At 36.6% G+C, this 14,990-nt stretch overlaps 2 long non-coding RNA genes across 2 annotated transcripts; one reads left to right on the top strand and one right to left on the bottom strand.

Moving 5' to 3' along the window:
• Nucleotides 1–2,875: 2,875 nt before the first annotated feature.
• LOC113273706 lies at nt 2,876–3,874 on the bottom strand. The gene is made up of 3 exons (XR_003322562.1): nt 3,818–3,874; nt 3,534–3,700; nt 2,876–3,269 (listed from the first exon to the last, which is right to left on the bottom strand). It is a non-coding gene; the product is annotated as an uncharacterized LOC113273706 (long non-coding RNA).
• A 5,653-nt stretch (nt 3,875–9,527) lies between these two features.
• LOC113275086 lies at nt 9,528–11,802 on the top strand. The gene is made up of 2 exons (XR_003323416.1): nt 9,528–11,238; nt 11,383–11,802. It is a non-coding gene; the product is annotated as an uncharacterized LOC113275086 (long non-coding RNA).
• Nucleotides 11,803–14,990: the final 3,188 nt, after the last annotated feature.

The following is a 14,990-nucleotide window of genomic DNA, read 5'->3' on the forward strand; positions in this document are numbered from 1 at the left end:
ATATCTGGATCACAAGGACCCTTCCAAGTAATTGCAGTGATGACTAGAATGATAAAATCTGGAACAATAAAAGAGCAATCTATTCTCCATCTCTGCATAAAATTTCTAGCATGATTACTTTCCACCTCCTGATGACTAGAAGCTGACATTTTAAATCTGACTTCTTGAACAATGAGAAAACTCACAGCATCAGTTGAAGCAAACTAAGTCCTAAAGAGCCTGTTATTTCTCTCCCTCCACATATGGTATATAAATCCATTAAGAACAAGTTTTTTTTTACTATAGAACTGCAGCTATTCCATTTGAAAGCACTAATGCACCAAGCAACCTCCTCATCCCAGTTATTCTCCATCTCCTTAACATAACCCATTTTAAGAAGAAGACCCTTCCAGATAATAGTAGCATAAGGACGAGCATGAAAAAGGTGATCTTCTGTCTAAGGATTACAGTTACATAAAACACATCTATGATCTTGTATCACACCCAATTTAAGAAGCTTCAGTCTTTTTTCTAGTTCAAGCCAAGAGATGAAAGAATGTCGTGGTGTATGATTTTTAAACCAAATGAGACTATGCCAGCTAGGTTTAATATTATGAGAAGATATGCAATTCTAAGTTTCTTTCATAGAGAACTGACCTGATAAGCATGGTTTCCAAATGACCATATCAGAATCAACAATATTAAATTCCACAGAAGCGAGCTCAGTCACTACCTGCACCACATCTTCCTCCATGCTATCAGAATAATCCCATTTTTCATCTTTTATGAAATCAACAACTCTACTCATCTGAGATATATACAAAACTTCTAGCACATGAGGCTCAATCCAATCTTCAAATCTACCTTTGGGATGCCAAATATCTTTCAAGAAATTCAGGGAAGTGCCATCACCAATAATCACCCCAATAAATTGTCTGGCAAGGTCTCGATGATCTAAAATTCTTCTCTAGCACCAAGAGGCTTCTTTAGGTACAGGTAAACTCCAAAAATATTTATCCTTTATTAGATTACACTTCACCTATTCAATCCAAATGATAGTTTTTCCAGAAACAAGGTCCCATATGTGCCTTAAGTTAGCTGCAGCATTAGTAAATTAACTCCAAATCTTTGACTCCCAATCCACCTTCCTCATAAGGATGACACACATTTACCCAGCTGATAGGACTATGCTTCTTCCCCATATTTGGGCCATCCCAAAGGAACCTTTTGAATTTAGTGTTGAGCTCCTTAATGACTCTCTTGGGAAGCACAAAACAAGAAAACCAAAAATAAATCATTCCAGCTAATACAGCTTTAATGAGAAAAGCTCTACTAGGGTAGGCTAAGAATATAGTCTTCCAAGATTTGATCCTAACATCAACTTTATTAAGCAGAGGAATGCAGTCCTTATAAGATAATCTTGTAGAGAGCAAAGGGACACCCAAGTATCTAACAGAAATCTCACGTTTTACACAGCCCAAGCAGAGCACAATTTGATCCAAAACCTTATAAGAAGTCTTATGTTTGTTCATGACTAAGCCAGAACAATTACTTAATTGCTCAAGGGCACATTGTAACCTCTCAGCTGCTTGTACTGTTCCTTTGAAAAAAACCAAGACATCATCAGCAAAGCATAAATGGGTTAACCTAGTGAGTTTGCATCTTGGATGGAAACCAAAATTCTGAATATTCACTTGATGGAAGAGAAGCACTGAATATTTCCATAACCAAGACAAATAAATAAGGTGAAAGGGACATCCCTGCCTTAGATCTCTCTTGGCACTAAAAAACCCATAAGGGGAGCCATTAACCATAACAAAAAAACGAGAAGTAGAGAAGCACAAAGATCTCCAGTCGATAAACTTTGAAAGAAATCCAACTCTCTACAGCACCCAGACAATAGCCTCTCAACTCACTGTATCATAAGCTTTCTTCAAATCAACTTTTAGTGTACATCTAGGAGTCCCCTTAGCTCTATGATAATTCCTAACTATCTCATGAGCTACCATAATATTATCTTAAATAGATCTCCCAGAGATAAACTCAGATTGATTAGGGATGATTAAACCAGTAAGAACATGCTTCATCCTTAAAAATAAAATTTTAGTGATGCACTTGTAGATGAAATTACAACAGGATATGGGTCTAAAATCAGAAACTAAAGAGGGATTTTCAATCTTAGCAATAAGAGTAATGAAATGCTATTTACCTCTTTAAGCATTTTAGATTTAGAGAAAAAATTCTGAATAGATGCAACAAAATCATCCCCCACAACATCCCAACAAGCTTTGAAAAATGGCTAGAAAACCCATCTGACCCTGGAGCTTTATTTGAACTAATAGAAGCTAAAGCATTAACCACTTCCTCTCTAGTAACATTCTTTACCATCTCTGAGATATCATCTTGATTAACACAACAGGGAATATTAATATTTTCAAAATTACAGCCACTAGTCCAGAAGGGGCTATAAATGACGATTGAAGTCTGTTATATAACATGATTTATCACGGTTTTCATATGTTATTCGAACCGTTATTTATTTGGTGTGACTTTTTATAAATGACGAAAAGAAAACATTATTAAATATGACGAATAATATTTGTGGTTTAAAGTCACACACAAAAACTGTTATTTAGTACCACGGTTATTGTATGTCAAATATAATAACGGTTGATGCCTATTATAAAGGTGGCGTTTAGTGTCGCGGTTATTAATTCAGATTTTGGTAATCTGATGTTCATTCAGTTTCAGATCTGAATTCTGAGATGTGGTTTATTTAAAACTTATATTTGGTTCAGCTGAATCTTGAGGTGATTAAAAAATAAATCCTAAAACAACAGTTCAATCAAAATAACATTTTTATTAATTTTCAAAAAAGTAGAATCTCAGGTACAATTTTAAAAATAAATTCTGGCTACCCGAAATCACATATTGAACACTAAAACTGAATTCAATCTACTATCACCTATCCACTCTAATTTGGTCACTCTGCTCCTGGAGTTATGTTAGCTTTTGGCCATTTAATCACACCACACCCTCAAACATCTTCAAGTACTCCATTCATGATTCATCAATCTTGCAGTCATATTCGACATCATTTGGCGGATTTGCTTTATCAACATATGCACATGCAGCCGGTTCTTTCCTGAAGTTCCTCAAAAAGCAAACTTAAAACGATGAACGTGCTGTTGGCAGCTCGACCATCACCATGAAGTAAACAAGGAAAATCGGATACACAAGCTTTAGCTGGCATATTGCATCAAAACCCCTTCCCTTCTAAATTGTGCCTCCTGAAAGTACATCACAAACCTCATCAGCTATCTGATGCATGCCATGGGAATCAAAATTTAGCCACTAAAAGAACATCGGAAGTCCTAAGGGCAATAATAGACACATGAGTTCCTTACTAAACCTTACACTGTCTTCATTTTTTCTCTATTAAAAATTCGAAATGCAAAGATCACTTTTTTGTGTCTATCTAAGAGGGTGGTGGAAGTATTTGTTGGCATTGGATTTGGCTTGAGATGAAGTAACATATGGAAATGGAACTTTACCTTGAAATGAGGTAGCCAGTTGGGTCATCTTCTAAAGCTCTTCGGGTGATATCTGGCCAATCATGCTTGAGGCAGTCTTAATCATGTCTAGTAACACACCTTCGGCACTTGAACCACCCAAAGCCACCAGACTGTCGGGATCAACTTGTGAAATATTCTGAAATGACCTGTTAAAATAACAAGTAATAAACAAATAGATATCAGCCGATGTGTCTGCAACAACATAAACTAATAGTTATTCAGCTGAGAAACATTAGAATCCACTAGGCGACTCATGTACTAACCAAGATATGGAAATATGTAGACATAAGCTAAACATTTCAACATTTATGGTCACGTGAATCCGTATGTTAAGCTTGTCTCCATCGACAAATAGCCTTTAAATTCACTTTATCATGTGCCAAGACTAGGAAAAACGCAGAAGAAACGTTCAGTGTCCACTTTTCAGATCTTGATCAGCACTCGGATGATTCCAACTGTATCATACACCACATGATTCATAAATAAGCATGGATGGAAGTTTTAGATAATGTTGAAAAGGAGATATAACTGCAATTATAATTTAAGCTCATAATTTAAGTTGTAATCGTCTGTCCAAGAGGGCACTAGAAGTCCTGTTGGCATTGGCTTTAGCACAAACGACAAAAACATCTTACTTTCATGATATAATGTCCGTCATCTAAGCAGAGCTCTCCAAAATTAGACATACGCAACTTCAGTGACCCACTATGTTGCACTACTTCATCCTTAGAAACATAAATTTCAAAATCTACTAGCTAGTTAAGACAAAGAAAACAAAAACGGTAACATCCACTCAACTGATAATCTTTCAAACACCACTACGAAGAAAGAAAAAAAAAACAATGATGCTACTTTAGGCATAAAGAGCCATTTTAATTGTAATTCAGATGAGCAATTCACTTAAAAAAAATTACACATCAAAGAAAAATCAGTTGGATGAGTAATTTTATCAAACACTATGAGTGCGTTCAATAGAAAACATCACTCACAAAACCATTACCACATATACTGAGTTCCAGTGGAATTAATTGAAAAAAAAAAACTTATCTTACGCATAGTCGCATAATTTCTTACCCTGGCTTTACAGAATTTCCTACCCTGGCTTGACAGAAATTCCTACCCTGGCTCGACTCTATGTGTAGCTGGGCTAAGCTATTATCTACTACCTTCAAAAAAAAATTTGTTTGATTGCCATGGGAAGCCTGTGCATACATCCGCCCCTGCAATTCCTCTACAAGGTTTGAAAACATTTTTCATGTCCGTTTTTGATACAAAACCTTGCTCCTATTCGGTCAGGTCACTGAAATAGCCTTCCAATTAAAATATATGACTAATTTGAGTATAATGTTGATTGTGCTATATTTGAGTCAGACAATATGACTAATCAAACCTAAACTAGCCTTCCAATTAACAAATGAGTCAGATTGAGTAAAATAACATAACTAATCCAAAACCTAGACTGAGCTCCTAATTAACAAATGAACCCGATTGAGTCAGACAAAAATGAACACTACCATTATCTATTTGAGAAATACTAATTGACTAACCTCCTCAACTGAGTTTCTCAAGTAGTGTGTTTCTACGGAGACTAGAAGTTGAAGCACTGAGATCCAGGTCAACAGATTCAACAACAGCAGCATCAGAAGCAACATCTTTGCTTCAAAAGCTCCTTCCTGAACAATCCTCATTATTATTTCCGCCTAAATTCAACCAATCCAAAAAAGATATCCCAAATTCAATTTACGAATCCAAACAAAACCGAAAATTAAAATCGAGAACACAAAGTAATCATAAACAAACCTGGAATTATAAATCAAATCTGATTTTTCTATGAAAACCATAACAGAATTATACATCAAATCTGATTTTGCTATGAAAACCTTAGAATTTTACCAAAAAAAATCAAATCAAATCCAAATTAAACAAGAGAAAACGAAGAAGAATCATACTTTTGAGTAGCATCTAAAACCTCTTAGCTTGAATAACTTGAGCAGAAATAGACCTGAATCTTTCTTTCTTCCACAAGTTGATACTCTTCTTAACTCTCTTTAATTTAGTCACTAATACATACATTGGATTTCCCATAACTGGTTCCCTCCACACATTCCTAATAATATTCATGAAATCCTCCTCTTCAGTAAGAAAATTGTAGAACCCAAAAGGTGGAGGTCCATGCCTTCTTTTTTCAAAAATAGATATAACACTATAGGTGAATGATCAGAAATCCCTGGAAGAAGAAACTCAGCAGAAGAATTTTGGAAATACTGAATCCACTCAATATTGACTAAAACCCTGTCAATATTTGATCTTATAATACCTCCATGCTGTTGACAATTGGACCAAGTATAAAAACAACCAGTGAAAGGTAAATCAAACAAATGAGAAGCATCAGTACAACTTTGAAAATCAGCATATTGATAATTCATCACTTCAACCCCTCCCACCCTATCATTAGGATAAAGCAGAAAATTGAAATCTCCTAAAACAACCCAAGGTTTACTATTGAAACTTGCAAAAGCCTTTGAAGAATCCCAAAGACTAACTCTTGAAAGATAATAATTTTCTCCATACACAAAGGTGGCAATAAAATTGAACTTAGAATTATAAGAAACATCAACAAAAATAGCTTGAGTAGACAAATGGATCAAGGAAACTTGAATCACAGAAGGATCCCAACCAATCCACACTCTACCACTAGAACTAACACCATCATTATCTAAAAACCTCAAAAAAGGATTTATATTATTTCTAATCCTACTTTTATTTTCTTCTTGAACATGAGTTTCTAGAATCCCAATCATAGAGAGGGCATTATTCCTAATCAAATTTTTTATTTCAAACTGTTTGAGAGGATCATTTAGACCTCTAATATTCCAACATCCTACTTTAAGCATTATTTAGATTTAGAAAGTGGAGAGGTACCTCTTGCATACTTCTTGAGATCTGCAATTCTAGGAAGAAGATTTGAATTAACAGCATTATTGAGAAATCCCTTCTTAGGAAAATGATCTATTGAACTAGGTTCACCAACTTGAACCACCAAAGACCCAGAATTAGCAGCACCCATATTTTCTTTATTATGCTCAGACACTTCTTCATGAGTCATGTCATTCATTTTATCCAAAAGAATAAACTGTTATTTAGTAACATCTCATTTGGTCCATTCATCTGCACAATAGGCACTTCAGTAAGAACATGACTATCCAAATTGACATTTACATTCCTTAAATCTTCCTCCATTAAAAAAGTTTGAGATTGAACATTTTCTTCAACAACCATTGCATCCTCATTAGAACAAGAAGCATCATCCCTGGTGTCTCTACTCCTTTTTGTGGAATTAGTGATCCATCCATCAGCATCAACAGTCACAGCAGGTTTCTTTGGAATCAACTTCTCCACTATCTTTGGAGTGTGTACTACCTTCTTTGGACATCTTACAAGTGAATGCCCAAAGCTTTTACAATCCATACATCTTGGTGGTTTCCAAGTATACTCCAACTTCACTTCAGTTCTATCTTTACCATCTGAAAAAGCGGGGGTCTAACAACCACACCGAATATTTCGCTTAGCAATATGTATGGACTAACTTTAATATACTTCCAAGAGAATCAACTAGATAGTCATACTCAATCTTAAGAAAAGTATATCAAAGAGTTATATCTCAATATCTTAATTCAATCCGCAATCAAACAAACAATAATTTGCGATCCCGATTGAATATAAGAGAGATAACTTGAACGGTACCAAAGACCAATGTTCAAGGATCAATCAATTTCAATCTACAACCAAAGGTTGTATTTACCAATTGATCGATTCAACACACAACCTGTGATATTTCAATTATATACCAAAATATAATGCGGAAAAGAAAAAACACAGACACCAGAAGTTTTGTTAACGAGGAAACTGCAAATGCAGAAAAATCCCGGGATCTAGTCCATATTGAACACCACACTGTATTAAGCCGCTACAGACACTTGCCTACTACAAACTAACTTCGGTCTGGACTGTAGTTGAACCCAATCAATCTCATACTGATTCAAGGTACAGTTGCGCTCCTTACGTCTTTGATCCCAGCAAAATACTACGCACTTGATTCCCTTAGCTGATCTCACCCACAATTAAGAGTTGCTACGACCCAAAGTCGAAGACTTTAATAAACAAATTTGTCTCACACATAAAAGTCTACAGGAATAGATAAATCTGTCTCCCACAGAAATACCTACAATTTTTGTTCCGTCTTTTGATAAATCAAGGTGAACATGAACCAATTGATATACCAGACTTGTATTCCCGAAGAACAGCCTAGAAATATCAATCACCTCACAATAATCTTAATCGACTAGCGAAATAATATATTGTGGAATCACAAACGATGAGACGAAGGTGTTTGTCTATCTTACCTATCAGAGATATAAATCTCAAGCCAATCTTACGATTGCACTCAATCACGATAGAAATAGCAAGATCAGATCACACAACTACAGAGAAATAGTTGGGTCTGGCTTCACAATCCCAATGAAGTCTTTAAGTCGTCAACCTACAGGGTCTCCAGAGAAACCTAAGGTTAAAGGAGAATCGACTCTAGCTTATACAACTAGTATCACACAGGAGGTGTGGGGATTAGGTTTCCCAGTTGCTAGAGTTCTCCTTTATATAGTCTCCAAATCAGGTTTTGCAATCTAAGTTACCTTGGTAACAAAGTATTCAATATTCACTGTCAGATGAAAACCTGATTAGATTCAAGCTAATATCTTTCAACCGTTAGATCGAACTTAACTTTTATACAAACATGAAATGTAACTTCATTTATGTTTAAGTAACCGTACCTAAACGTGTACACTTAGTTGGTTCAACAATAGTTAACCAATGGTTAGCCATATGAGCACTTTCATATCAACCTTATTCATCTTCACCATAACTAGTTAAAATAACTCAAATGAACTAGTTAGAGAGTTGTTCAATTGATTAGATCTCATAGAAGTATAAAAGACACAATCGAAGCAAAATCGTTTTTGATTCACTCGAATCGATTCATGAACATTATAGCCACGGTTTGCAAAGATTGCATTCCTTATTATATAAATGTATTAGTTCATGAATAAAACAATTTTAGAAAGTGACCTACCCAAGTATGCGAATAGGTACGCGTACTTAAGTAACCGGATTGAGTTTGTTTTCACTTTCAAACTCCAGCAGAAATTCACGGACGTGAACTTTCCGCCAGTTTGTGTAGGGGTACGCATACTCACCCGGATTTCCAACAATCGCCAGTACACGTACGGGTACGCATACTTTGGGTTCCCGGTTTTGAACTTTTACACAAATGTGAGAACACATGTGTTTATATCCAAAGATGGTTACATGTTCTAAACTCTCATTTCAATCATTGAAACTTTCTTAGAGGATGTTATATAGTTGTTATTCACAAACTATTTTTCATCAAAACAATTTTCAAGTTATTGAAATAATCAACATGACTTTCGTGACGAGTAAAGATGAACTTAGCCAAAGAGAAAGCTTACCAACACATATTTCGAGAAATAGATAAGCGAGATAAACTCGGCTCGAAATAGCAGATGTGTATAATCGAAGTCTATATAGCAATATGACTTTTGTCTCAAGATAGGAGATAGAATAGATAGACTTTTGAGTGATAGATAAGTTCAAGTCTCCACATACCTTTTTGTCGATGAAGTTCCACCAGTTCCTTAAGTAGTTCTTCGTCTTTGCATGATGAACGATGTGGAGTCTAGAGCTCAACTACACTTACTATCCTAGTCCGAGACTTAGCTATAAGTAGACTAGAAATCAAGACTTATAGTTTTGGAAACTAAACTTGACAAACAAGCTTGAGATAGCAACGCTTGCTAGTTCGACCGAGCAGTGCTCTAACACCATCAATCACCAGAGGAATGATAGCAGGAAAATCACAGTCAGCACCAATTTCAACAAAACTCTAGCATAGCTCATCCTAGTTCTGTTTAGAGTTTGTTTATCCATCATAATAGGTATCCCCACATTACTAGTTATCATACTCAACCCCTTAGCATTCCACATATAAAGAGGAACATTCCTTAAATTCAACCATATAGGAATAGTTCTCAACTCTTCCATATCCTTTTCAATAGTTTTAGACCAAGGTCGAATAATGAATAAACGATTTAGAATATAAATTGACCCATGTTCAAGTGCTTTAACACGGTCCTCTTCATTATCAAACTCAAACAAGAACAAACTATCACCATTAATGGTTATCTGCAAGTTACATGTAGGTTTCCAGGCTTTGAGAGCAGCATTACGAACCACATAATAAGAAAGTCTTCTTCCAACAAAAACCCCTGCTACCAAATCCTCACATCTACGAATCTCTTCTTTAAACACTGATGAAGATACTGGAGTAATCCTCTCACCATCAACCATTTGAGGAGAAAAAAATTTCATCGAAGCTTCAGGATTCAATTCTTGTTTCTACGGGAAGAGAGTAGAAGCCCAAGCTTTAGACACGGGCTTACTAAGAGTAAACTCTTCAAAACCAGGAGGAATCAAACAATCACAAACTGAGTCACTAACATGATTAATTAGATCTAGAAACATCTCCCCTAACAGGTTTCTCTATCCTCTGGGAAGAAGAAGACAGAGGCGGATTTGATTTTGAGACTATCATACTTGAAATCAATCATAAATCTGAGCAAAACGAACCGGAGATTTGAGAGAAAAATTGGATCGAAAATGAGAACGACGAAGAAAAACCAATCTTGAATTTTGGTCAAAATCGCCCGGCCAAAGGCAAGATACTCTCAATAGTCCTTGATCTGAATAGTCTGTTGTTTTTTACTGTCAAAAAGATCCAATGCTTACAAACTACCACCTTCTCCACCAAGGTTTCCGATGATTGGAAACCTTCATCAAGTAAGAGCATTAGCTCATCGATCCTTCTGAGATCTTTCACAAAAATATGGTCCATTGATGTTATTACACTTGTGTCAATCGCCAACTCTCGTAGTTTCATCCGTGGAAATGGTTATGGAAATAATGCAAAACCAAGATCTTGTCTTTGCAAATATACCTTCTACCACCGCTGCAATTGCGTTACCATACAGATGTTCTGATATCGCTTTTCCACCTTACGGTGAATATTGGAGGCAACTGAGGAAGATATGCGTTCAAGAGCTATTGAGTGTACAGAGCGTTCACTCATTCAAGAAAATGAGAGAAGAAGAAGTCGACGCTGTAATCCAGATCATATCGAATTTATGTTCAACAAGGGAAAGAGGAAAAGTAGTAATTAATATTAGTAAATTACTGCTAACTCTATCAACCAACATCATTTCTAGGTGTGCTCTCGATGCTAAGTTTGAAAGCATTCATGGAAACAAATTTGGTCAACTGTCAAAAAAACATTGCGACGTTGCTCGGAGCTTTTAGTTTTGGTGATTATTTTCCATCTCATGGTTGGATGGACGATGTTACTGGATTATCTAGTAAGCTTGAGAGGGTGTCCCAAGAACTCGATGCTTTCTTTGACCAAGTCATTGACGAGCATCTCCTTCGTCATTCTGAATCCCAAGATGGACAGTGCCAAGGAGAGGATATTAATAAACTAGACTTGATGGATATTCTACTCCTTTCTCAGAAGGACAATCCAAATGTCTCTTGAAAGAATATCAAAGCAATAATCCTGGTTAGACCTCTCACTCCCCTTCTTGTTTTCCTTGGATTTTTATTAACATTATTTGACTCAATCCAATTTCTCTGTCACTAACATGATATGTTTGTGGGTGGAACTGATTCAAACGCAACAACCATGGAATGGGAAATGATATAGCTCATAAAGAATGCACTTGCCTACACCTTTACTATTAAGAGAATCATCCAAGAGTTCCCAAATAGCAGGTTTCGATATTCCTCCCCGCATAAAAGTTTACATCAATGCGTGGGAAATTCATAGAGATGCTAAACTATGGGACGAGCCAGATGAGTTTCACCCTGAGAGATTTATGAACATCCCGATCGAATTTAAGGGCCGAGAATTGGAATATATTCCATTTGGGTCCGGAAGAAGAGGGTGTCCAGGAATATCATTTGGCATCACAGTTGTTGAATACATTCTTGCCAATCTCTTGTACTACTTTGATTGGGAACTTCCTGCTGGTGACAAAAGAGAGGGCCTAGACATGACTGAAACTTCTGGCCTTACAGTTCATAAGAAAATTCCGACAATATACACATCACCTTGCACCATCCATGGAAAAATGAATTCCCAACAAGCACTGAAGGAAGAAAGTTACGACTGACAAGTTGGGACAAAGAAACAAAAGGCAAGATATCGCAAAACCTAAAAAACTGTTGATGAAAGAAATAGCATCCTAGCAACAACTGTAAGCTAGCTGAGTCACACTTTAGCGTCCCATCTCTCGTGCATATCGACCCTAGCAACAACTGTAAGGCCGCAACCCATGTGCAAATCATTGTTTTACTTTTAAGATTGAATCTTTTAATTAAGAATGTACGGGGACAAATATTGCACAAGACAAATACGCAATTTCACTCTCGACAAAACATCCTTAAGCACGAAGATATAACGATGATTAAAAAACAAGGCGAAGAGTGGCCACGCGGTAATAAGAAAAGAGTGTGAATAATAGTTATGAGATAAAGACAACGCGGTCACTAACTCCATCAGAAGAAGCGTGAAGAACCAAGCAACAATGCAACAGACATAGACAGCTTCCAAAAGCCTGACGTATAAGACAAACTGAAAGAGAATCAGTCACCTATGAACTTGCATGTGAATTACGATCGTCTTATATTGTTAAATTTGCCTATATAAGGACTGAGAAATGATAGAGAGAGAGATAAGCTAAGAAAGTTTTCAGTAAAGGAAGAAACGTATTCCATCTTAGAACTTAATTTACATCTTTGTATATCTCCATTGTTAGTGTGTAAAACTTAGTTTGAATCCATCGTAAGAGCAATATACATTCATTATTAAGAGTTGTAAAGATCGTATAAGTGTCAAAGTGGTGAATAATATCATTAATGTTTAAGTTGATCAATATGACTTACGTTTTTTGTTATTATCATTACAAGGGTATAACTGTGGGATTTTCTACAACTACGTTTTGGCGCTAGAAACTGGGAAAAGTTTGCTATTTGGTGTCTAGATTTTCGTAGATCTTAGTAAAGTTCATCTCTGTTTAAAAAATTCAATCCTTGAATAGTTATTTTCTGGGATCTAGCAAAACTGTTAATATTTGAATCGGTGTAGAAATACACTCATACTGAGTCATAAATACGAATATTAAATCAAACGATTCAGGGTTTAGTATAAGGAATTTTATCAGAACTATATAATTATAGTTAGGCAACGCCAAGCACATATCATGGAAAGATCACCAAGAAGGACGAAATGCTCGACAACTACTCTGGGGAATAAGAATATAACGGAAAGGAGGGGACTAAGGTTTCATGCCGGTGAAACCTCTACAGCGAGAAGAAGGCATGGTCCTGTCCGACAATCAGGCATAAATACCAAGAGAGGTATTCATGAAGAAGAAGAAAAGTGAGGAAGAAGGAACCAAAGAGAAAGCAGAAATCAACAAAGATGGTGTAGGGAGAACAACGAAGAAAGAGACCTGCAAAGAGCCATAGAGCAAAGTGTACAGGAACACAAAGATTGACTAATGGTGATAAGGCAGGATCAGCTGGAGGAAGAGAAGAAACATACCGAACTGGCAAGAGAAAAACGCCTGAGTTGTGCGACACCAAACCACTTAATAACACCAAAAGTCGAATCTTTGTTTCATCTGAAGAGAAAGCAGGGAGAAAGTATAAGAGTATTGATAGCTCGATGGGAATTTTTATGCGACGAGCTCGTCGATCGAACATCGGAAGATGATTTAATTCTCGCATTCGTGAATGCTCTGAATGCGACAGACCACCTATATGCACAGTTATTCAAAATTAAGAGCACCTTAAGAATGAAGAAGTTGAGGGAGTATCAGGACGAACACGTCATTTTGGAAGAAAAGCAGAAAAAAGTGATGGAGTTCTTTGGAACAAGAGAAAGATGGAATCATTACCTCAGATTCCTGCGAAAGGATAGAAAGGGTCACAATAGTTAGAATACCAGCTGAACCCAAAAAGAGGATTACATGTCGCATTTGATTTATCATGCGAAAGGCACACGCGAAGAAACGACATCTACTATCCTAAAAAGATGTAATAAGGTATGTACCAGTCAAAGAAACGTTAATGAGAAGGACAGTTCCTTCTATGTGCGAATAACCCAAAGGAGAAACAAAGGCTCTACGATAAACAAGTATGACCTGACTAGGGGCAGCAAAGTTACATATTAAAACCTCTACTTAGGGAGGCTGAGAACCCAATTTTAGCGTGTCAACTTAGTTCGCATGATTGTGCGAACGGCGATTTAAGCACGATCATGTAAGAGGCGACCATAAACCCTAACACGCGTCATATTGGGAAAATCCTGGAAAAGTTACTAATATTAGAGAGAAATAAAAGCATATCCTCTTGAGTCCACTGAGAACGAACAACTCAGCGAATAAGTTCTCCGGTAAGGGGTGTAGAAACATGACCAGTGTATAGAAGCAGTTCATGGCTTGAATACACTCGGTCCCGTGTAAATCCACCTAAGGTGTGATCTTGTACCCAAAATCCATATTGGAGTAGGGAATTAGGTCACGAAAACAACTGATTGTCGCATGACTGGATGGGTGGAGCCCAACTGAAATGGTTAGGGGTGACCTCCTTGAAAGGGAAGCTCATGGGAATTAAAGGGATGGCACCCTCCACTAGGGAGCTGAATTGTGTCAAAGACGGCAATGTATTGGGGCTTGTACTCATGGGGGTATTTAAGGCCTGCTTCATTGTCGCAAATACAACATGAGGAGGTAACAATACGATAACAAAGATAAGGCGAGATCAAAGGTGTTAGAGCATAGCTCGGTTGAACCCACCAAGCATTGGTATGTCAAGTTTGGTTGTCATGTTTTAGTGAATCAAAACTCATTTAAGAGTCGCTTGATTATGTACTAGAGTTAACTTCGTATAGGTTAGCTTGAAAGTATTAGGATATGAGATACTACAAGTATTGCGAAGACTTGAAGAAGTGAAGAAGTAAGAAGCTACAAACGAAAAAATCATCCTTCCACTGGAGGTTAGTGATATTTGACTTGAACTGTTTCATTCCCTAACGTATATTTCAAGTCGTGCAGATTGAAAACAGAACTGCGAAGCATGAAACTTTATATAGACATAGTATTAAGGAATACAATATGAGGTTTATTGCTTAATCATTAAACTTTGTAGATAAGACATCGACATAATTGTTTAAATGCTATTGTGATTATGTATGGGTATGAGGTGAGGATTTCATCCTAGTATTTATGGGTGAAAACTATTCCTGCC

This window comes from Papaver somniferum, chromosome 4 (assembly GCF_003573695.1).
Source record: "Papaver somniferum cultivar HN1 chromosome 4, ASM357369v1, whole genome shotgun sequence".
Classification (NCBI taxonomy): Eukaryota; Viridiplantae; Streptophyta; class Magnoliopsida; order Ranunculales; family Papaveraceae; genus Papaver; species Papaver somniferum.